Source organism: Schistocerca americana, chromosome 3 (genome assembly GCF_021461395.2).
Source record: "Schistocerca americana isolate TAMUIC-IGC-003095 chromosome 3, iqSchAmer2.1, whole genome shotgun sequence".
NCBI classification, from domain to species: domain Eukaryota; kingdom Metazoa; phylum Arthropoda; class Insecta; order Orthoptera; family Acrididae; genus Schistocerca; species Schistocerca americana.
In genome coordinates, this window is record NC_060121.1 from 436381565 (window position 1) to 436404936 (window position 23372).

A 23372-nucleotide genomic window follows, 5' to 3' on the forward strand; every position below is an offset into this window, starting at 1 on the left:
ATCGAACCCGGCACCCGCTTTTGCAACGAGCAACGCTAACCATTACACCATCGCAGCCCCCTGACTAAATAGGCAACAAAGCAACACAACTTCTGATTCATGTGAAGCCTTAGTATGAAGTGGAATCCTTTTCAAATCTTGCTACGACCATCATAATTTACAGTCCGTGTACATTACTCAAGAAGCGTGGCGGGATATGTGCTTACAAGGCTGCAGCCGATTTCCTTACCTGCTCCGTCGCCGGGGCCTTGTCCAGCAAACGGAATTAGTGCCCCGCCTCTAATGATCTCACCGCTGACGAGTCGTTAAAACCTAATAAACATCGAAGAAAAATATTGTGAAAGATTTCTGTACGGGTGCACGATTTCGACTACATCGTTAACATTCTCACCATTGCCTCCATTGTTTCAGATATCCCTTTTTAATGTTGCTACTTCTGACACTACGGCTTTAGTCAAGATAACTTTTGAACCTCCGCCCTTTATCGGCAAGAGATTTCTCCAACTTCCTGAAATTATACAACTATTTTCAGTGTAACTAAAGGGTAGCAAGCAAGGTGGCGCTAACCTCTAATTTAACTCTCTTTCATGTATCGCATGCACTAATGATCCGAAGCATGATGAGTAATCGTGATGAATTAAACGTCGAATTGCAACGCTTCAGAGATACTGCGTGGCATCGATCCGAAAAGCCTCAGGTAGGTTTGCGGAGATATGTGGCAGCAGATGTATCGCACAGCTCATACAGTTCCCTTAAATTATGGGCGACAGTTTGTGGGCGAAAAGCTGATGCCTGATGGTGTGTTCAAAATGGTTCAAATGGCTCTAAGCACTATGGGACTTAACATCTGAGGTCATCAGTCCCCTAGACTTTGAACGACTTAAACCTAACCAACCTAAGGACATCACACACATCCATGCCGGAGGCAGGATTCGAACCTGCGACTTTAGCAGCAGTGCGGTTCCGGACTGAAGCGCCTAGAACCGCTGGGCCAACGAATTTGGTGGGCAAGACTTCTGTAAGAGGCTATCGCTGCCAGGAAAGACATCAAACACGAATGGGCGCCAGCGGTCTGCAATAATGTTCACTTAGTACACAGCTGTCGTGGTGCTTTCGAGATACTACGCCTTGTCTCATGGAACCCAGTTGACTGTCCCCCATGGGATAACAACACTGCTCCTACCAATCCGCTCAGCGCCGCGGTGTTTGTTTCGAGCAGCCATTCGCTGGATGACGGCGTATCCTGACACGACCATCAACCTGCTGTAACGAAAGAAGCGATTCATCCGACAAGACGACACATTTCCAATGATGCGCGGTCTAATTTCGATAATTCTGTGTAGACTGCAATCGAAGTGGACGATGCCGTTGGGTCAACATCGTAACATGTGGAGGCGGTCTGCTGAAGAGGCTCGTGTTCATCATTGTGCACTGGACGGTGTGGCTGCGCCAGCGCTGCATGTCGTCAGTACTGTCGCAAAAAGCCGCCTAGCCAGCTTTACAGAGCGAGTAAGCCTCCGACCTCCATGTTCCGTGACTAGGCATGGACGTCCAACACCTTAAGCCTACTCATGGTTTCACTGTCCTTCACCCACTTTACATAGATACAACAGTAGACGCGACCAGGCGACCAACTTCGCCGTTACCGAAATGGTCGTTCCCAAGAGCCAGGCCATAACAATCTGCCCTTTGCAAAAGTCTCTTACAGCAGTGTATTTTGTCTTTGCCGCGTGTGCCATCCCTAGAACGAGTCCCTGTTCGTCTCTGCTCCGCTTATATATTTTCTTTACGGCGTCGCGCACCCGTTACACAACCTGGCGGATTTCAGTCTCGCATGAGCAATCGCCATAATGTTTTGGTTCACACTTCCACATACGTTTCGCAAAATGTCCACGACGAGATCAGAGAAACTGGAATCACGGAGATCCGTCATTCCACTTCAGGTTGGGTAAATTAATATGGTGCTAAAAGTAGCGTCCGCCACACAAGATGGCTTGCGGAGATATACCATTGGATCAAAAATCTGTGGACACCTCTGTATAACGCGAAATTGACCACTACGTGTCACGAGAGGTGGACGCACCACTATAAAAGGAGGCGAGAAGTATTGACAACAAAGAAGCAATAACAATAGTGTCGGTCGGGAGAGCTTGACTTCGAACGTGGACTAGTCGTTTAGTGTCACCTGAATAACAGCCACTTTATGGCCATTTGAGTCCTTCTAAATCTGTCCTAGTCGATTGATGGTGATGTGATTGTTAAGTGGTAACGCGAAGGAACAATCAGCAAATACAAAACCAGGCAGACCTCATGTACTGACCGAGAGGGACCGTCGAAAATTACAGAGGGTAGTTGTCAGAAATCGTACGAAATCAGCGGAAGGAATCACTGGTAAATTCCAAACTGCTACCAGCAGTTCAGCTAGCTCAATGACCGTACTTAGGAAGTCGAAAAGAAAGAGTGCAATGGTCTACCGGCTCCTCGTAAGCCACACACCTGTGTTGTCAGTGCTAAGCGACGTGTGATGTGGCGTAAAGAGCCACGCCACTGCACAGTGGATGATTGGAAGTGACTGATTTGGAATAAGGAACCACGCTGTGCCATGTGGCCATTCGATGGAAGGGTTTGGATTTGTCGAATTGATGGAGAACATTACCTGCGATACTTGCAGTGCCCACAGTGACGTTAGTGGTTGCGTCACGTTATGCGGGTATTTTTCCTGGTTCGGATGTACTCCTCTTATTGTGCTTATGAAAACGCCACATGCAAAAGGATATAGGCACATTTTACAGCGTTATAATCTGCTTACAGCTGATGAACAATTGAGATATAGTGTAAGGCGGGTGGTTATCATGTACTGATGTAGGTATCGCATTAAAACTGTGCCATTTCTCTTTGAATGAGAACCAGAAATCACACTAAAACTATATATCGAAATAATCAGCAAAAGTTGCATAAAAGAAATTTAATTTCTTAGCCTGTTTTGGGCAGATAGTGCCATTTTTCAGAAGCATATACCTATCGCATTATTTGCGAATGTCAACAGTAAGATGCATGCAGGAAAGTGCCGTGGTAATGTGGTTTGTAGCGCCTGTACAAAAATGGTATTTTTGATGGTTGCCGATTTTTTTCGACATATACAACTACAGTTGCTGAGGATGGATAGAACATTAAACTAAAATTAACCATGCGAATCGGAATGGAACTAAAATTACGCAATTTCTCTTCGAATGCGTGCTGATATGGAAATAAAATAGACGTAAACATGTTTTGTAGCGCTCTCTTCGCGATAACTAGAAGCGAGTGGAGAGTGCTGAAATGACGGTCAGCTGCACCACAATTAACTCAGAGACCAGCTGTACGGTTTCGATTGCATATGCTCCGATGTGGCGTCATCCCCTTGGGCACTGTGTGCTATGTTGCTCACAGCGCCAGGTCAATAATTTTCTTTCAAACTGTCAGTAACGTATTGTGCAAGACTAGAGTATGAGGGATATTGGAAAAGCACGTGTCATAATGATACCGTGGCTGATCGGGCAAACACACTGACCGGCAATTCATTGGCTCGGGTCCGATTCCTCTTGTTAATAATACTTTTTTCATTTTACTCTGTTGCTCGCAATGTTAAACGATTAATTGTAAAATTTTGCTTTATTCAGTCAGTTCAGTTTATATACGTAAAATTAAAGTATTCAGTTTAATTTAATCTTGTAAGTCGAAAAGTTACAGGCCATCACATTGTTGCATATCGGCAAAATTTTGCACGAGCCATCACTGACAATAACATTTCTGAAATGGACTGGCCTGTCCAGAGTCCCAACCTGAACCCAATGAAACACTTTCGGGACGAGTTATAAAGTCGACTTCAGCCCAGACCCCAGCATCCAACATCACAGCCTTCTCCGCTGTCGGCTCTTGAGGAAGAACTGGCTGCCATCTGTCCACAGACATTCAGCCTCATTGAAAGTGTCCCAAACAGACTTGAGCCCTTCATACAGGCGGTGGATGTAGCCCTTATCAATGTCCACTAATAGGTTAATAGGTGCCTGAATAATTTTCATGAGATGGTGTACATGTAGGAGTAGACGTTGATATAAAAAATGATGTCTGATGTAGCTAGGGTGAACAGATCGTGAACGGCTACCTCGAAATCTAGAACTCCGCCGGAGTTTCAGCTATGGAGGAGACTGTGAGAGGCGAATCTAGGGAGGTAGAGGGTGGGGCTGCAGCGCTCGCCCGCCCCTCCCCCGCCAGGATTACACCTGTTGCACAAAAAAAAAGAAATAACAAATAGGGTGAGAGAAATTCTTTGCAACATAGCTGTCAGACTTAACACTCCTGAAAATTTTTGTTGTTGTTGTACTTGGTATTATAATAGATTAAATAAGTCAATTGAAGGTGGAGGGGAAGGAAGGAAAGGAAAGGAGAGAAACTGTTGATATCAGCTTCATTGGGGCCTTATGCGGATTCATTGGGGAAGAGTGAAAATGTGTGTCAGACTGGAACTCGAAATCAGGATCTCCTGATTACCGAGGCAGCTGCGTAAACCACTGCGCCATCTGGACCCATGGTTTATTGCAACTGCGTGGACTATCTCGGCACGCCTCACGTTCCACCCACATTCCCACCTAGCGCCGCATATCTGCAGTCTCTGCCCACGTCCTCCATGTTCGCTACTTTGAGATTCCCGCAGGAATTGTGCATCTCCACTGAAGGTGTTCGTTTGCCCACATGTTCAAAAGCACAGACACCAAGCATTCACATATGAAAACACCTTCCTTTAGCTAATTTGATGTCAGCACAGTGATACAAAATTTCTATGATGTCAACGCTCCCCCCCCCCCCCCCCCCCCCCCTCAGTCCGACCAAAATCCTGCATTCGACTCTGGCCGAGGAGTGTTTCGGAGGAGTAGTGTAGCGCACAACAAGAAAGGTAATTGATTGCAGCAGGGTGCCGGATGGGAGCAGAGCAGCTGAGGGCGGTCCGTGTTTATTACGGGCGCTTTATCCGGCGACGGCACGCCGTGTCACGAGCGGGCGGCGGTGGCAGTCGCGCGACCAGCGTCCGTCGCTAATCGCCGCTCCCGGGGCGTCATTGAGGCGGCGGCCGCTACCCGTGCCTCCCCGCTGCCGACGTCTGTGCTGCCGGCGGTCCGCACAAAAACAGAGCACGGCACACCCTCCGCGTGCGGGGAGGGCTGCGAGAACAATGGGGAGGAGAGGAGTGCGCACACAAGTGGCACCGCGGGGCGCGCCGCTACGCCGCAGTCGCCGCCCCACGTGCTGCAGCCGCGCCGGCGCTCCCACCAGCCGCGTCTCCCAACATGCGCGGCGCTCGCTGCTTTTCGTCCTCAGCCCATTCCAAACTTATGAAACCACTTAAGGCTGATTCACACCGGGCGTGAGCGGAGTGAAGGCGACGTCAAATGGTGGTGCGTTCACAGTAAATGGAACGGAAACGACGCCACTTCGCCTAGACCAGTAACCAGCTATGAAAGTGAATTTATCAGATGCCTTCCGTGATATAAAAAGCAGGAATATCTACACAGCGCAAAAGAATTAACCCTTTCGTGAGCCGTGGGAAACATGCTTCCCACTAGACTTGGCCACTGTTTCTATGTTTCCATACAGTGTATCGATACGTAGAACTGTTTCAGTGTTTCGGAACGGCTGTGGTTCACTGTTTCGAAACAGTGGTGTTTCATTCCGCCTCTGTCTCGGATAACCGGACCAGATTCGATCTCGAGCCAGACACAGAAACTGTATCGTTGTTTCAAAATAAGCCTGTTTCAGTCCACCTGTGCTTGGAACGGACTAATTGTATCGAAACAGTGATGTTTCATTCCGCCCTGTGTCGGACGAGATTCGGGCTCGGCACAGGTACTGAAACACGACATACCACTTCGTGTCCGCCCCGGTAGCTGAGTGGTCAGCGTGACAGACTGTCAATCCTAAGGGCCCGGGTTCGATTCTCGGCTGGGTCGGAAATTTTCTCCGCTCAGGGACTGGGTGTTGTGTTGTCCTAATCATAACCATTTCATCCCCATCGACACGCAGGTCGCCGAAGTGGCGTCAAATTGAAAGACCTGCACCAGGCGAACGGTCTACCCGATGGGAGGCCCTGGCCACACGACATTTCCATTTATACCACTTCGTGAAACACTTTCAAGAGTGTCGAAATCTTTTTGACAAGCAATAGCATGAAGCTTAAGATATCCGAAAATAAAGCTTCGTTTCTATCTGGCTGTCCTATTGCGAAATGGCGTAACATCTGCTTTATTTATTCATTTGCCTGTAGACAACTGTTGTGTTGTATTAATAAACTCTAACCAAACAATAAAACAACGCATGCTATTCACATTCAAAATAATAAATACGTGAAAATCATTCAGTTAAATTACACTTTTTTTATAACATACGTTTCTCTGGTCATGTAGAGTAATCATATTAAGAAACGCAAGTAAGCCTACAACATTTTGAATAAAAAAAGGCGTAGAGTGACAGTTATTAGACATATACATAAATTTGATGTAGGTGTAATTGCAAACAATCTGTTTAACATATCACTGATAGTGTAATGGTGAACGGGAAGGGCTGGGAAGCATGGTGAATTTATAGTAACGGTTCGAAACACCTTGAAAGACAAAACCTTTTTCTGTTATATTTTGCTATTTATTCGAATTATTTGGCATTATTTGTGAGTCTATAGTCACTGTGCCTATTATCCACAATGATTTCCTTTGTGTGCATGGAAATTAGCAAGATGGGTATATTACCCGTACTAACGGAATGTGGGAATCCCAGTAGCATATCCGTTGTTTCTGCAGTTTGCTCCCACCTCCGGTTGCGTTCGTGGTGGTTCTTCTGTCTTCAGCTACGGCTGTACCCAGCCAATTGAAAAGTATGGAAGTCACACGACACGAAAGCAGCGCATTTGCTTCAGGAAATACGAAACTGCCAAGACGCCTAAGTGATAGTTTCATACTTTCTACGATATGATTAGCGCTCTCGCATCTCATTTATGTTTATATGGACATACTTATACAGTAAACATTCAAGATGATAAAATGTGTAGGTTTATTCGATTGCAAAACACAAACTGTTTCACTGTTTCGAAACAGCGTGTCGAAATATTACATTGTACTGTTTCATTTGTTTCGAAACAGTTACGTGTTTTCAGTTTGCCCATCTCTACTTCCCACTACAATGACCTCGCTCCTAGTCCCGTGGGATTCACGGTTCCCACCTCTGCATGGTGCTACCACCTAGGGAACAGCATAGGGTACTGCTTCCAATCGGAAGTTCCCGCCGTTTTTGCTGTACCTTCGCGCAGAGGTATTGTTCTGTGAGGAGCCTTTCAGTGATGTTTGCGTGACATTTTGTGATTTTTTCCTCAAAGCTATAGTATAAGGTAAATACTTTTGATTTACCGAAATTTATGAAGGAAAACGTAAAATTGGAACGAGGAGAATTCCAGTTTGAAACAAAAGGAGCCATTTCTGCAGTAAAATGGATGGATAACCGTCCAGTCACTTTCCTGTCCTCAATTCATGACCCAAGAGAAACTGCCACAGTGAAAAGGAAAAACAAGGATGGTACTAGTACAGAGATTTCTTGTCCTGAAGTTGTGGCAGAATACAACAAAATAATGGGTGGTGTCGATAAGTTTGATCAATTACGAGAAAGGTACGCTATTGGCAGACGTTCTGTAAAATGTTGGCACAGAATATTTTATTTCCCGGTGGACGTTGCTGCAGTGAACAGTTTTATCCTGTGGAAAATAAGTAAAAGGGAAAGTGGACGTCATGATCAGCTCACATACAAGATCCATCTAGCCAGACAATTGACCGCTGGCTTCTCATCCAAAAAAGGCGTGGACAAAAACCTGTCTTTCTGGCAAAAAGGGGTAAAGTACCTGAAGATTTTCGTCATGTGGCTGTAGGGGAGCATCAACCCATTTTAGAAGAAACCTACTGGTCGTGCCGTCATTGTAGTACCAAAGCTGCGGAAAAGAGCACTCGCTGTGTTTGTACATATTGTCAAATACCACTTTGCATACACCCATGTTTCAGAAAATTTCGTGGCAAGTAATTGTGAACAATCATTGTAACAAGAGAAGTAAATTTATCAAATAAATATGACATATATTGAAAAAGATGTTTTTGTCATTTAACTCCAAGGAAGGGCAGTGGGAAGAATACTTCCCACCTTGTTGTGTGACCTCACTTTCACAGTTGGAGCAAATTTGATATTCTGTATGATAAATATACCTATGTGTTAACTACTATCTGCTCTCCATTCATTAAAAAAAACTGCTCAATAATTTTGCTCACGAAAGAGTTAGAGAGTCACTAATTTGAAATCGTCATTTTCCCACATTGCGACGCAGAAGTTAGAAATTTGGCACGAAGCTACCTACAGCCTTACTCTGTAGTGGTGCAAAGGCGTGGCGCCATACGGCGTCATCCGCGGGTTCGCCGACGATTCAAACAGCAGGAAGTGGACACGTACGAAAAAAAAGCCGTAGCTCAATTCATCTGTTTCACCAGCCTAGCACCAAGCGGACGCATTCTGCCCCCTTTCATCCACATTTCACCCCTTCTTTTATGCCACCACGACGATGATCAATACCACAACACTCCCCCGCCCCCGTATTTCTTATGAATGGCTGAGGAAAGCATTTCAGGCACATCGGCGTTTACAATCGCCACGAAGGGGCCTCAGAAAGTGGCATAAAGGGAGTCGATGAAATCACCGCTTCCCTTGGAACTATCATTTGCATAGATTACGTTGCCTGCAAAAAAATGTTCAAATGTGTGTGAAATCTTATGGGACCTAACTGCTAAAGTCGTCAGTCCCTAAGATTACACACTACTTAACCTAAATTATCCTAAGGACAAACACACACACACCCATGCCCGAGGGAGGACTCGAACCTCCGCCGGGACCAGTCGTACAGTCAATGACTGCAGCGCCTTAGACCGCTCGGCTAATCAATTGCCTGCAAGCAGCTGCTAGGACAGAAGCGTAGTGCCACTCAACTGGAAGACGGGTTGCTTGTACACAGGCGCCTAGCAAATCGGTCAAGGGCTGTTTCCGTACAGGTACGTTTTTAAAGAGCTCAACGAACGTGCGGGGGTGTCACCGAGGTCAACGAGGATGTTTGGCGTTTTATTCAAGCAAATGGCAATCTCACAACGCCTTCCCCCCTCATCCCCAAATCACAAGTGGCTGCCCGAATCACGAGGACTGAAAAAGCATAATCCGTTTGCTGCTTCGGACTGCCTTCAAATTTCGTCGAATGCTTTTCAAAGGTTCTAGTGGTGCCCCACGATGTATACCAGAGCGCCAGATCATGTACAACGGCGTTGCAGACGCATTTGTCCCTGCACATCGCACTGCAGATTGTCATTTGTGACCGCGAAATGAACACTCTTTATACCACCTCCTAGGGCCCTTTTCGTGTCGATTCTGTGCAACGGTGTGACTGACATATTTTCCTCGACCACCCTTAAGAGAACCGTGTGATCTAAACTCGGGGCATCGCGATTCCTACCTCTATCATACAGGCGTGAAGAGAAGGGATGAGATGTGGGGAGGGGGGGGAGGGGGACACACCTTCTTCCCATCGCGTGACACGTCCACGCTGGCGCTGGGCAGAATTATGGTTAAATCTGATGTGACATCATTAGCCCAGCTTACACCTCACGAGAACTTCTGAGCTATGGCCATTTTTTTCCGCATGTGTCGACAGACACCTTGCTGTCTGAAGTGTCGTCGAGTCCGAGGGTAATATCTCAGGGCGTCATGCTTTTCACCCTTGCAGAAGATGGTTACTAAAAACCAACCCTTTACTAAACGGATAACCTGAGGCACAAGGCCGGCCTCTGTGGCCGAGCGGTTCTATGAGCTTCAGTCCGGGACCGCGCTGCTCCTGCGGTCGCAGGTTCGAATCCTGCCTCGGGCATGGATATATGTGATTTCCTTAGGTTAATTAGGTTTAAATAGTTCTAAGTCTAGGGGACTGATGACCTCAGCTGTTGAGTCCCATAGTGCTTAGAGCCATTTTAACCATTTTGAGGCACAATCCCAGTTGCAGGTTGCCTAACAAACCGCTTCCAGGGGCAATAAACATTTGATTTTTATATATTTCGTGTAATTACTGAGCTAATTCAACGATTTCAAATGCTGTCATAATAGATTCCCTAAGAGCTATCATTTTATGTTAAACGTTTAGCACGGTAAGAAAAGTATTATCGTTACGATCTATGTATAGTGTTAAGGCAGCATAACTCAAGGCACGCAGATTTCCTACGTTATAGTCATCCATTATTTGAGAAATGAGCGGACTTTGCGCATTCCAATAAACTTTACACATGTTTTCAAATCTTTTCTACACTTTTTCTCGCTTAAGTGCTTAACGTCAAATATTAAACTCACAAACTTCATTTCCATGACGTACGTCAGCAGTAGAGAGTCGCATGACTGCCGAGTACCACTCCCATAACATCTACAGCACGCCAAAGCGACTAGTGTGCTCTTTTAAGGGGTTATTGATATTTCGTCTGCTGAGAGTGCCATTTAATTCCCCTCGTTTCGCCATTTATATTAAAGTTTTCTTCATTGGATGTCTAATTACTCTTTCCCTGTCTTGTCAATTTTCTACATTTTCACTCACGTGGCCATAGGTTAAGAAACATAAATTGACTCGTATGTAAGCCGAAATTTTCGATGTTCTTGCATTGCATTCACTATGTAATGTAACTTCACTGGTGATCAGTCAGTGACTTCAGATTGACAACAAGAGATATATGGTGATTTTTTTGAGTAGTTGCCCATACGAAACAAAACAGTTCTTCCCGCAAAAATAATCCCTATTCGCAATCTCAAGTGCTTCGCTTTCTTCCTTCTTCTTCTTCTTCTTCTTCATTTCTTCTTCGGCTACAGCTACTTTCCTTCAGTTACCCTCAGTCTACACTGAGGTAGCCCCTCCATCTTTTCCTTGGGCGGCTTATATTTCTTTTACCAGCTGCTGTTTTATTTTTTAAGATTTTTACAATCTTCCATACATCAACCTGTCCGTGTGTTCGTTACATTCACGCTTTCTCTTATGTACCAACTCATTAATTGAGTTCACTTTACATCCTTTCCTAATGCTTTCGCTTCTCTCCGTGTTTCTCAGCGTCTTCTCTGTAATCCTTATCTGAATTTTCATTCACATTGTTTCCAAAAGTCTCCCAGCTTCTGATGCTTGAGGTGTTGTCTCAGCTGTGTATGTTATAATCGGTCTCACTGTTGTTTTGTATATTCTTGTCTTTGATGTTCTCTTATATATTTGTTTTTCTAAGTAATTATAAAGCTTTATCGCCAGCACTTTATGCCCTAAAAATGTCTCTTCCCTGTTCACAGGTACATCGTCTGCTAGTAGCCTCATAATTATGCAGACACTATATGCCACGTCTTTTGTGTCTTGAAGAGCAACGGTCGAATAACACCACCTTTATGTTCGCCGACGTTACTATACTTTCTGACGATATCTACGCATTTAGAGTGGCATACCAAATGTCTCAGCTCTGATGTCTTCGAAGTAGGGTGTTCCACAAGGGCTGTATTCAGGGATCTGACATGAACGACCATTTGAGGCAAAGAACTTCATATGTACATATGCCCTATTTCGAATGGTTTTCGAGATACAACAAATTTATTGTCCTTTTTTTCTTTCGGCTGGTGCCGCTAACCATACTCGATGGATTAGTCGTGTTAGTACAATTAACTGGCCACCAACATCGCCAGACCCAACGCCATTAGATTTTTGTTTGTGGCGTTGTGAGAAGTCTAAGGTGTAGAAACGGAAGATCAATATGCGAGATGAACTTCTTGGTCATATAATCAACGCTGCTGCGCTCATAAGGGAAAATGCAGACAAGCAACAGAAAATGTTCGTCCGAGAGTACAAAAATGCATTGAAATTAACGATGGGATGTTCGAACATTTATTTTAAATTGCACGACAGCTGTAATGTGACGTGTATGGTATTGCTTAGAGGTGAAAGTGGTAAAAATATGTGTTTTTCAATTGATACTTTGTAAAGCGCCTTTATAGTGTTTTCTAACTTTTGTTCATTTGTACATGTGGAAACCTGACAATGTGTTGAATAATACAGAAAATGAATGACAACGTACATAAAATATATTCTATCTCAGAAGCTATTCGGTATAGCATATGTCCATATGAAGTTTTCTGCTTCAATTCATCGTTGCTGTCATATCCCTGAATACTGACTAATCTCCAGGCACACCTTGTATGTTCGGATATTCCATATTCGGTAGGGGTACGGAACTGTATCAAAGATTCTCTGGGAGAAAACAAAAGGGGGTTGTTTCCTTCCCCGTCATGGAAAATATTTTCAGAGATAAATCGGAGTTTGTATGGTCTGCATGGACTCTGAAATACAATAAGTAGTAATGCTGATTTAATATTATTTTGTATATATTCGTAATCTCTAGAAATAAAAAAAGTATTTTATTTTCTATTTTACACCAAATATTAATTTTTTGTCGGTTGAGCCTTTTTTTAAGGCTACCAACGGTGTACAGTATTTGACCATCATGAAGAAAAGAAAGCTGGTAGTGTCTATAGACAAAAAAGATACTCAGACATGAAAGTTAATTATGTAAATGACTAGCTGCTACGATATGATTTCTGATGACGAAATTATCGCCGTTTCTTCGTCTGACAATGACAACAGTGATGATGGATTAGCTGACGATGTTGGCGCTTGATCTGAAGACATTGTGACACGTACAGAGCAACAACGCATTGGATAAAATAATGACTTATTTGGAACGCCAGATGAAAGTTACTTCTGGCGAGCTAATGCTGGCGAGAAGCCTACGTTATCTTGTTGTACACAAACGGCGTTCGAATGTAGCTGCAAAAAAAGACTCGCTGATTATTTCAGTATACGAAAAACTCAGTGTATTACCTTTTCTATCAATATATGATAAAAAATTATGTTAGAGTAATATGTATTTGTGTATTTACGTGAAAATTATTATGTCGTGTTTGTTTATGGCATTTAATCCGTGTCGTTCTAGTTCTTTTTGCAATAATCCGGATGACATACGATCCCACCAAGACATGGTAAAAGAGGATTTTACTAACATTTTCATGTGATTAATAAAAATAAAGAATGATATTTTTTCCAGAAAATAATGATTCAATATTTGTCACTTGGCATTTCCATTTTATAATAAATATAGAATTCGTATAAAAGTAAAAGAAGTTGCGTAAATCGAGTATCGAACCAGAACTTCGCGATTGCATGACTAGAATGCTGCCGGCCGGAGTGGCTGAGCGGTTCTATGCGCTTCAGTCTGGAACGGCGCGACCACTACGGTCACAGGTTCGAATCCTGCCTCGGGCATGGATGTGTGTGATGTCCTTAGGTTAGTTAGGTTTGAGTAGTTCTAAGTTCTGGGGGGCTGATGACCTCAGATGTTAATTCCCATAGTGCTCAGAGCCATTTGAACTAGAACGCTACGCACCTATCTACGGACGGGTGCGTTCAAAATTCTGCAATTTTTTTTAATTTTTAACAACGCTGGAGGTTATTTACGAGGGGTGTTCAATAAGTAGTGCAACACATTTGGCCAGTTTCGGTTTAAAATATATGGAATTTGTTTTGGGTTTCATGATGGCAGTGCTATACTTAGCCTTCAAAGTGGCGTCTGTAATGCTCCAGCGTGCCGGCCGATTTCACGCAGCTGTGGGTCCTGCAATATCGGAACGTGCGGACACTCTCATTCGCGGTGATCGACAGATCACAGCCAAACATCTCGCTGCAAAACTCGGTGTCCCTTTTGGTAGGTCTGACACATTTGTCCAGTTGGTGTACCAAAGGTGTGGGTCAGCTGGGTTCCTCGCCGCCTAACAGAAGATAGTAAAGAGCAAAGAAGGACTACCTGTTTGGTCATGTACTAAACATGCAACAGAAAGCCCACAATAAACTAAAAGTACTGAAACCACCAACTGGCCGAAAGGGGCTACACCCTCTGGACCGACCTATGCGCTGGTAAGCAAATGTTGCGTAGATCTCCGCTCCACCAAGGTTCTGAAAATCCCTCCAAATCCTCGAACGCCATGCACTCTGTCTCGTTTTCCGCATCACATTATGTTCCCCTACCTGGATCCTCTACTATATCAAATTACCACTCCTTCTCACCCACATCGAACGTCTCTGCATCTCCTATATTTTCCGCATACTATATGCCAGTCACCACATTGTCTCCCCTCAGATCACCAACCCTGATAAAGCTGCCATGATTTCACGAACACATCCCTCCGTCCCTACATCTACACACAATCCATATCCTATCACAACGCAACTTCAACCTACTCCCTCTCCCAGATAACGAGATCCGCCCTGATATTTATCCCGCCTACCAACCTTAACTCTTCTCTGCCTATTCCACATCACATTAGGGCTCGTTTCTCCTTTCCCTCTCTATCCAAGTCCATCGCTTTCCTCTTGCAACCACTGCCCTACGCACATGATAAACTACTCCTACCCACATCTTTGCCAAAGACTGTATTTCCCAGCCGGCCGGGTGGCCGAGCGGTTTTAGGCACTACAGCCTGGAATCGCGCGACCGCTACGGTCGCAGGTTCGAATCCTGCCTCGGGTTGGTTAGGTTTAAGTAGTTCTAAGTTCTAGGGGACTGATGACGTCAGAAGTTAAGTCCCATAGTACTCAGAGCCATTTGAACCATATTTTTTGTGTTTCTCACGATCCACTTGAGCTCCTACCTCGCACCTCTATAGTTTTTCCTATCTAACAGACCACTGTCTTTCTACCCACACTCTTTAACACTAGGGAATACCTCTCACCCTAGGTCAGATGCTCCAGTTTTTAAGTGAAAGCGCACTACTTCGGTGTTTTTATCTGAATAAATTCACCTTCCTGTGATGTGTTCTTAACATGTACATATTTCCAGTTTTGAACTGTCTGCCTTCGATTTTTAATTTGAAACCAAAAGCAACCCCGAGTTTTGTTTATACTCCCCCTTTTTTTTTTAATTCGTTTGGCTGAAGAGCGGAGAATTGTACTGCTGAGAGCCCACCCCTTGCTCGTGTGGGGCGAGAGAGATGAAATAACAATAAGGGAAAAAAACATCTGTTTGGTCTAATGAGCTAAGCAGTCTGTGGGAAGCAATACACGTATAATGGGAACGTTACTGGTGCATCAAGACGTTGGCCCCGGCGTCGACCAGTGGTGTGGTTCAAAAAAATGGCTCCGAACACTATGGGACTTAACATCGGAGGTCATCAGTCCCCTAGAACTTAGAACTACTTAAACCTAACTAACCTAAGGACATCACACACATCCATGCCCGAGGCAGGATTCGAACCTGCGACCGTAGCGGTCGCGCAGTGGTGTGGTACTATGCGGGAATACAGACCCTGCCAGTGACGTGGTGCAAGGCCGCCGCATTGAACTGAGGTCATGTTGAAAAATAGGGTATTGTAGCCAGAAAGTGTGGAGAATAATTTGGTATATTGGAATCCTGAATAAAACCAATCTGCGTAAACTCGATTTTCTCGAGTGTTTTTGAGGAACGCATCGTACTGCCTTAGGACCTTCAACTCCCGAAAGATGAAGAAACGGAAAGAGGGCGAGTCCGTATGCTCTCCTTTCCAGGTCTGAGTGTCTCCACTCGAAAGTATTCACAAGCGGGGAGTGCCGACCGAAGTCAAGCAGGTCGGCAGGGAGCAGTAGGGCTGAGGCGACGCGCGTTTTAATACGCGGGCCCTGGGGCAGCGGCGCGCGTGCAGGTGCGTCCTCCTATTAATAGCGACGGCGCGTCCAGCCGCTTCACGCGCCGCTGGATCACAAAGGCGGCCGGCCGTGGCCGTGTCTGAGCACCCGCAGCCGCGCCGCGCCGCGTCGCAGCCGAATCCGCCGCCGTCGCCTCCTTTACCGAACCGGCCGCACCCCCTGCTTCCGAGGAGAACCCTCTTTTGAACGGTCCGCCAAGTAGGACGGCTGCCGACTGTCTAGGCTCGTACGCAGTTTTTTCCTTTTGCTACCCTCCAATTCCTTCGCAGGAAAATAAATATTTTAACGGTATAAACTGTAGCAAAGCACTTGCAGGTGCCGGATCTGCAGATATGTGTCGAAATGTTTCTTTCTTCCGCGTCGGCGAAGACTGCCGTGATCCAGTAAGCTTGCAATATACGCGACGCACGTAGATTACTATCCAACGTAATAATACCTCGCCCATAAGATAAATATCTACGAGGAGTTTTCAATTAGTAATGCAACTCTTTTTAAGCTGTGAAGACGGGGCGTGAGTCGTGCTTGGGTAACTCAGTTGGTAGAGCACTTGCCCGCGAAAGGCAAAGGTCCCGAGTTCGAGTCTCGGTCCGGTACACACATTTAATCGGCCAGGAAGTTTCACTGTTTTTCTTCTTGTAGAAATAGTAAACAGTCAATCAATTGCAAACTGGAAGCTTTATTAAAACCCCTTTACCATGGTTTCAGCGTTTTTAAATGTGTCTTCATCAGAAGGAAACATAGACCACTGCATTACACGTTGTGGCACAAGTACGTTAAAAAATAGTCGAAAGGCTCAGTGAAATATAAAATTTCACTTCCATAATAAGTTAAAACATGCACAGCATTGACCCGGCCGTTGGGGCCGAGCGGTTCTAGGCGCTTCAGTCTGGAACCGCGCGACCGCTACGGTCGCAGGTTCGAATCCTGCCTCGGGCATGGATGTGTGTGATGTCCTTAGATTAGTTAGGTTTAATTAGTTCTAAGTATAGGGGACTGATGACTTCAGATGTTAAGTCCCATAGTTCTTACAGCCATTGGAGCCATTTTGCACAACATTTCCTAATCAATGTACAGCTAGTGCACCAAATGCGAGCAAACATATTGTGCATGTTTTTAGCTATGTGACGAAACTCGAGCCGCAGCCGAAACCTGTTACACACCAAAGCTGACAGACACCGAGCACCTTCAATATCCGCTAACAGCTGGAAGTCAGAAGCTGCGAGATCAGGGCTGTCGGGTGGATGAGGAAGAACAGTCCTATGAAGTTTTATGAGCTCCTCTCGTGTGCACAGACTTGTGTGAAGCCCAGCACTGTCATGAAGAAGTTCGTCTGCATTTCTGTGGCTATGAGCTCGCTGAAGTCGTTTCTTCAGTTTTCTAACGGTTGTATGATACTCTTCAGACTTGATCGTTGAATGGGGAGGGAAGACATCAAACAGAGGGATTATGTCTGCAGTACCAATAAAAAAACTCCTCCCGAACAGGCCATGAAGGCCCGAAGGTACCGAACGGCCACCGTGTCATCCTCAGCCCACAGGCGTCACTGGATGCGGATATGCAGGGGCAAGTCGTCAGCACAACGCTCTCCCGACCGTATGTCAATTTCCCAGACCGGAGCCGATACTTCTCAGTCAAGCATCTCCTCAGTTTGCCTCACAAGGGCTGAGTGCAACCCCCTTGCCAACAGCGCTCGGCAGACCGGATGGTCACCCATCCAAGAGCTAGCCCAGCCCGACAGCGCTTAACTTCGGTGATCTGACGGGAACAGGTGTTACCACTGCGGCAAGGCCGTTGGCGTAGTACCAATAGAGACGTCCAATTGAGCAGCGAGGTGCTTGATTGTGATCCGCCAGTCACCTCGCATAAGAGTGCCAGCACGTTCCAAAATTGCGGAAGTCACAACTCTGTGAGGCCGGCCAGCACCCCGGAGAACGGACTGGTATGCGCGACATTGTTGCTATCATGACAGACGCCTTGCCCAACAACTCGGCGTGCTTTTTTTCGCCGCCAGGTCTCCATAGACATTCTGCAAGTGCCTATGAATATCGGCGGTGCGCTGGTTTTCCTCAAAAAACAAAAAACTCAATCACAGCTCTTTGTTTGGAACGTCGTTACAGACGCCATTTTGAAGGCTATGTATTGCGCCGCCACTTGTCGGAACTTAATGAAACTATATGGGCTGTATCGTGATTATTGCACGACGGTCCTCAACAAATACCGCATTTTTCAACCGAAAATGGCCGAGAAAAAAGAAGTGCTGCATTACTTATGGAACGCCCCTCATTCACCTCCACCTATATCCACTAGCCACTTCCTGAAGTGTGACAAAAACGATAAAAATTTCATGTCGCTATCGCAGCATAAAGTCCCTTCTAGTGCCTTGTGCACCACAGATAGTTACATTGAACTGACGATGTCACCGTTTTAAACTACTTTGTGCATCATTGTGGTCGGCCACCGTAGCTGAGTCGTCATCCTGTCTGGCTGGTATGTGGAGGACCCTGGTTAGATTCTCGGCCAGGGATGTTTCCTCAGTGGGGGACTGGAATGGTAGGCACACAACCTCGACATCCCAGTTGAGGAGCTACTCGATTGAGAAGTGCTGCTCCAAGACCAAGAAAGGCAACAACGGTCAGGAGAGCTGTGTGCTGGCCACACGTCCCTCCATGCCGCATCCGATTGACGCCATGGCAGAGGATGACGCCGCGATCGGTCGGCCCCTATTGGCGAGCCTGGGCCGGAACGCGGAGCTCTGCTATACCACTGTCCCTTCCCTCCCTATTACAGTCGCAAATGGTGGATGGAGAGAAAACTTGGTAGTAAGCCTCGAGCGAGTCTGATCTCTTTAAATTATAATGGATGATCAAAAAGTTTCTGTCTGAGGACTTCACAGTTGCGTATATGCAACGTAGTGCGACTTCGATACGGGTGTTTATAGCACCGACGTGTAGAAAAAGAGTCAGTATGGCATTCGTGCCTTTCCGACGAGTATGCGGTACATTCGGAAACCTGAACTATGACGACGTTATTACTGAATGCGTCCAAACAGAACCAACGTGCCGTTACTGTTTTCTTGGCTGTCGAAGGACAAATGACGGTAGACATCCATCGGAGAACGTAGAATGTATATGGGGCAGCATGTCCGTCGACAATCACCGCTACGGAATGGTGCCCTAAGGGGTGCTGCTACTTCATGAAAGGGCATTTTTCCAAATCGCAAATGTCGTAAAGCAGAAGTTACGTTAGCTCAAGTGGAATACACTCGAGTACCAGCGCTGTAGTCCTGATCTCTCCCTATCCAATTATCACGTCTTCAGACCCTTAAAAAGGCCTTCAAAGGTCGACGATTCCCGTCGGACGAGGCTGTACAGAAGACAGGTACAGACTTCTTCATGCAACAGGGCACGATGTTTTACCAAACGAGTATCTTCAACCTGGTGCGTCAGTGGGAGGATTACCTCATTGCTCACGACGAGTTTGCCTGATTGGCTTACCGATTGTGGACTGTGCGGCCTTCGAACGGAAACTTTTTGATTTCCCCTTATATCTGTACGATCTTTTCCGTGAAATATCTAGGTGGAAGTACTTAATTGGTTGACTCTTCTAGCAACATACGCTCCCGGATTTTTAACAGTGGACAACATCGCTGTGCACAATTCCTCTGAGGCGCCTTGTCACGGTCCACGCGGCTGCCCCCGTCGGAATTCCGAGTCCTCCCTCGGGCATGGGTTTGGGTGTTGTCCGTAGCGTAAGTTAGTTTAGGTTAGATTAAGTAGTGTGTAAGCTTAGGGACCGATGAGCTTAGCAGTTTGGTCCCACAGGATCTTACTACAAATTTCCAAAAATTTCTTCGAGCGCTGTCGCTGGAGATGAGTGAGCATCTTCGTGATGCTTTCGTGCTTACTAAACGAACATATGACAAAACGTGCTGCTTATTTTGTATATTCTCTATTTCATGTATCAGCACTCTCTAGTAACGGTCCCACACTGACATTAATATTCCAGTATCCGTTAAACGAGGGTTGTGTCAGCTACCTCATTCGTGAGTGGACTACACTTTCTGACCATTCTTCCAGTCACTCTGTCTGAAATTTGCTTGTCTTACAATTAGTTGTGTGTGGTCTTTCAACTTTAAATAGCTCCACACACCTATTCCCACATATTTAATAGATGTGGCTACTTCCAATGATCGTTCGGCAATCGTGTAAGCATACGGAAAGTGATTTTATACCTACTTAAGCGCTCGACGATACGTATATTTGTGTTGGAGGTCAAGTACCAATCTCTGCACCCATCGTAAAGTTTCCGCTCGACGGCCGTACATTCCGGAATCGGTATGCCAATTAGGGAAGATCGCCATGACCGCTGAGGCAATCATCCCAGTGACACATCGGGTTGAAGACAGCTGTTTGGTAAAACACCGTCATGTTGCATGAACAAAGTCCGTAACTGCCTCCTGCAAATACTCGTCCGACAGGAATCGTCGAACTTTCAAGGCCTTTTTTGAGGAACCGAGGGCGTGATAATCGCGTGGAGAGACATCAGGAGTACAGGGCGGGTGCTCCAGTGTTTCCCACTTGAACTGACGTAACTTCTGCGTTACGACAATTGCGATTTGGGGACGTGCGCTATCATGAAGCAGCAGTATGTCTTGTCGCAGCTTTCCCGGACGTTTCCACCATTCTTCGATGGGTGTCTGCCGGTGTATGTCCTTCGGCAGCCAAGAAAGAAATAGCATCGCGTTGGTCCTGCTTGGACGCATTTCGTCATAACGGCGCCATAGCACACGTTCCCGCATTTACCGCACGCACGTCGCGAACACACAAATGCCGCACTAACCCCTAGCCTAGATGTCAGTGCTTATATTCCCACTTCGGAATCGCGCTACGTTGCGTGTATGTTGCAGCAGCCCCTCAAACGAAAACTTTCTGACCCCCTCTTATACAATAGCAACACCCGCGACCAGTCCCACTTAGTTTACAACGTTTTCCACTAGGTCATTTACATATACGTATATATGGGGAGCAGTAATAGTCCTACAACACTCTCTTTGTGTTTCTGCTACGTCTAAAGATTTCACAAGCTGCGACATGGTCGCGGATGGAACAGTGGTCGTAATATGTAGAATAAATTTATTTACTTCGCGTCTATGGTCACAACTATTGTAGGCCCTCTGCCTACTAGTTTCGGTCAGCAATGACTATCTTCAGATCTATGATGAGTTTAATGTCTTTCCACTGCTTCACATCGCTCCGTTTTCCTAACTAGAAATATTTAGCACCACGAAAACATCCGCTTTACGTTGATCAGAACCGACTGATTTGTAGTTAAGATCACCAACCGACTGATTTGTAGTTAAGATCACCGCACAAAAAGTTAGTCACCCCAGCTCGCAAGGACAGATGAATCGCCCGCATCTCGTGGTCGTGCGGTAGCGTTCTCGCTTCCCACGCCCGGGTTCCCGGGCTCGATTCCCGGCGGGGTCAGGGATTTTCTCTGCCTCGTGATGGCTGGGTGTTGTGTGCTGTCCTTAGGTTAGTTAGGTTTACGTAGTTCTACGTTCTAGGGAACTGATGACCATAGATGTTAAGTCCCATAGTGCTCAGAGCCATTTTTGAACAGATGAATCGTTAGGCCCACACAAATAGCGCAGCGGTCGAGTCAAATGCTCAATTGCGCGCTCGCTGCCTGTGCTTGAGCATAAGGTAGTCTCTGGAAGTGAGGCATTTATGTTTCCATGGGACGTTTTAGCTAAACACGGGTAAATGTAAGGACATGAGAGAGTGTCAAAAAAAGGAACAACTGTGTTTGGCCGTTGCTGGACGTGTTGGTGTTTCGCGGTGTACTGTTCAACATGTCTACAAACGGAGGTGTAACACACGTGGCTTCGAAAGACGACGTCAGAATTGTGGTGAAAAAAGATCCTGGTTGAGAGGGACCTAAGATGTGTTTAACGGCTTGTGAAATATAGCAGCTTCCAAACCTGACAGGAATTCCTGCAGGCAGCGAATTAAGGTCCATCCTAACCTGTTACCGAGGGAAGGCCATTGATATCCCTATTTTTCAAGATGACAGCAGCAAAGTTCATTGGGCTGGAAGAATGTGTGACTGGTTTTTTGAGCATCCCCCTCCCCCTGTAAGATCTCGATTTCCCTGCAAAATACGTGACTTGAACTCCACTGAAAACTTGTGGGACATGTTGGAACATCGGTTAAGATGCTGACATCAGCATCCTTGCAATCTGTAGGAATTAGGCACTCAAGTCCTTAGCGAGTGGCTGGATGCGACGTACCCGCACAATGTTGTGGACTCACTTCCTATTTGAGTCTAGGCTGTTATTACGTTCAGGAACAGAATCACACAGCCTTAAATGATGACTGTAATGATTTCTTTAGGATGACTAATTTTTTGGAAAATTTGGAAGTTTGTAAGACTCTATGGGACCAAACTGCTGAGGTCATCGCTCCCTAAGCTTACACAATACTTTAATCCAACTTAAACTAACTTATGCTAAGGACAACACACACACCCATGCCCGAGGGAGGACTCAAACCTCCGACGGGGGGAGCCGCGCGTACCGTGGCAAGGCGCGTGAGACCGCGCGGCTACCCAGCGGGGCACCAATTTTATGACCGGTGAGTTTGTTTGTAATTTGTTTCAGGTGCGACAGACAAAACTGTAAAGGCATAGTGTGTTTTTATACATATGTAAGTCGGTGTTTTGTTTGCCATGTGGCAAATACAGGGTGTTTCAAAAATGGCCGGTATATTTGAAACGGCAATAAAAACTAAACGAGCAGCGATAGAAATACACCGTTTGTTGCAATATGCTTGGGACAACAGTACATTTTCAGGCAGACAAACTTTCGAAATTACAGTAGTTACAATTTTCAACAACAGATGGCGCTGCGGTCTGGGAAACTCTATAGTACGATATTTTCCACATATCCACCATGCGTAGCAATAATATGGCGTAGTCTCGGAATGAAATTACCCGAAACCTTTGACAACGTGTCTCGCGGAATGGCTTCACATGCAGATGAGATGTACTGCTTCAGCTGTTCAACTGTTTCTGGATTCTGGCGGTACACCTGGTCTTTCAAGTGTCCCCACAGAAAGAAGTCACAGGGGTTCATGTCTGGCGAATAGGGAGGCCAATCCACGCCGCCTCCTGTATGTTTCGGATAGCCCAAAGCAATCACACGATCATCGAAATATTCATTCAGGAAATTAAAGACGTCGGCCGTGCGATGTGGCCGGGCACCATCTTGCATAAACCACGAGGTGTTCGCAGTGTCGTCTAAGGCAGTTTGTACCGCCACAAATTCACGAAGAATGTCCAGATAGCGTGATGCAGTAATCGTTTCGGATCTGAAAAATGGGCCAATGATTCCTTTGGAAGAAATGGCGGCCCAGACCAGTACTTTTTGAGGATGCAGGGACGATGGGACTGCAACATGGGGCTTTTCGGTTCCCCATATGCGCCAGTTCTGTTTATTGACGAAGCCGTCCAGGTAAAAATAAGCTTCGTCAGT

At 45.8% G+C, this 23372-nt stretch overlaps 1 protein-coding gene and 1 pseudogene across 1 annotated transcript in view; one reads left to right on the top strand and one right to left on the bottom strand.

Moving 5' to 3' along the window:
* The window catches only part of LOC124606143 (POU domain, class 6, transcription factor 2), a 225594-nt gene that overhangs the window by 33827 nt on the left and 168395 nt on the right, over window positions 1-23372 (top strand). The gene's annotated exons all lie outside the window — the stretch shown is intronic.
* On the bottom strand, window positions 17517-17634 carry LOC124608143 (annotated as a pseudogene).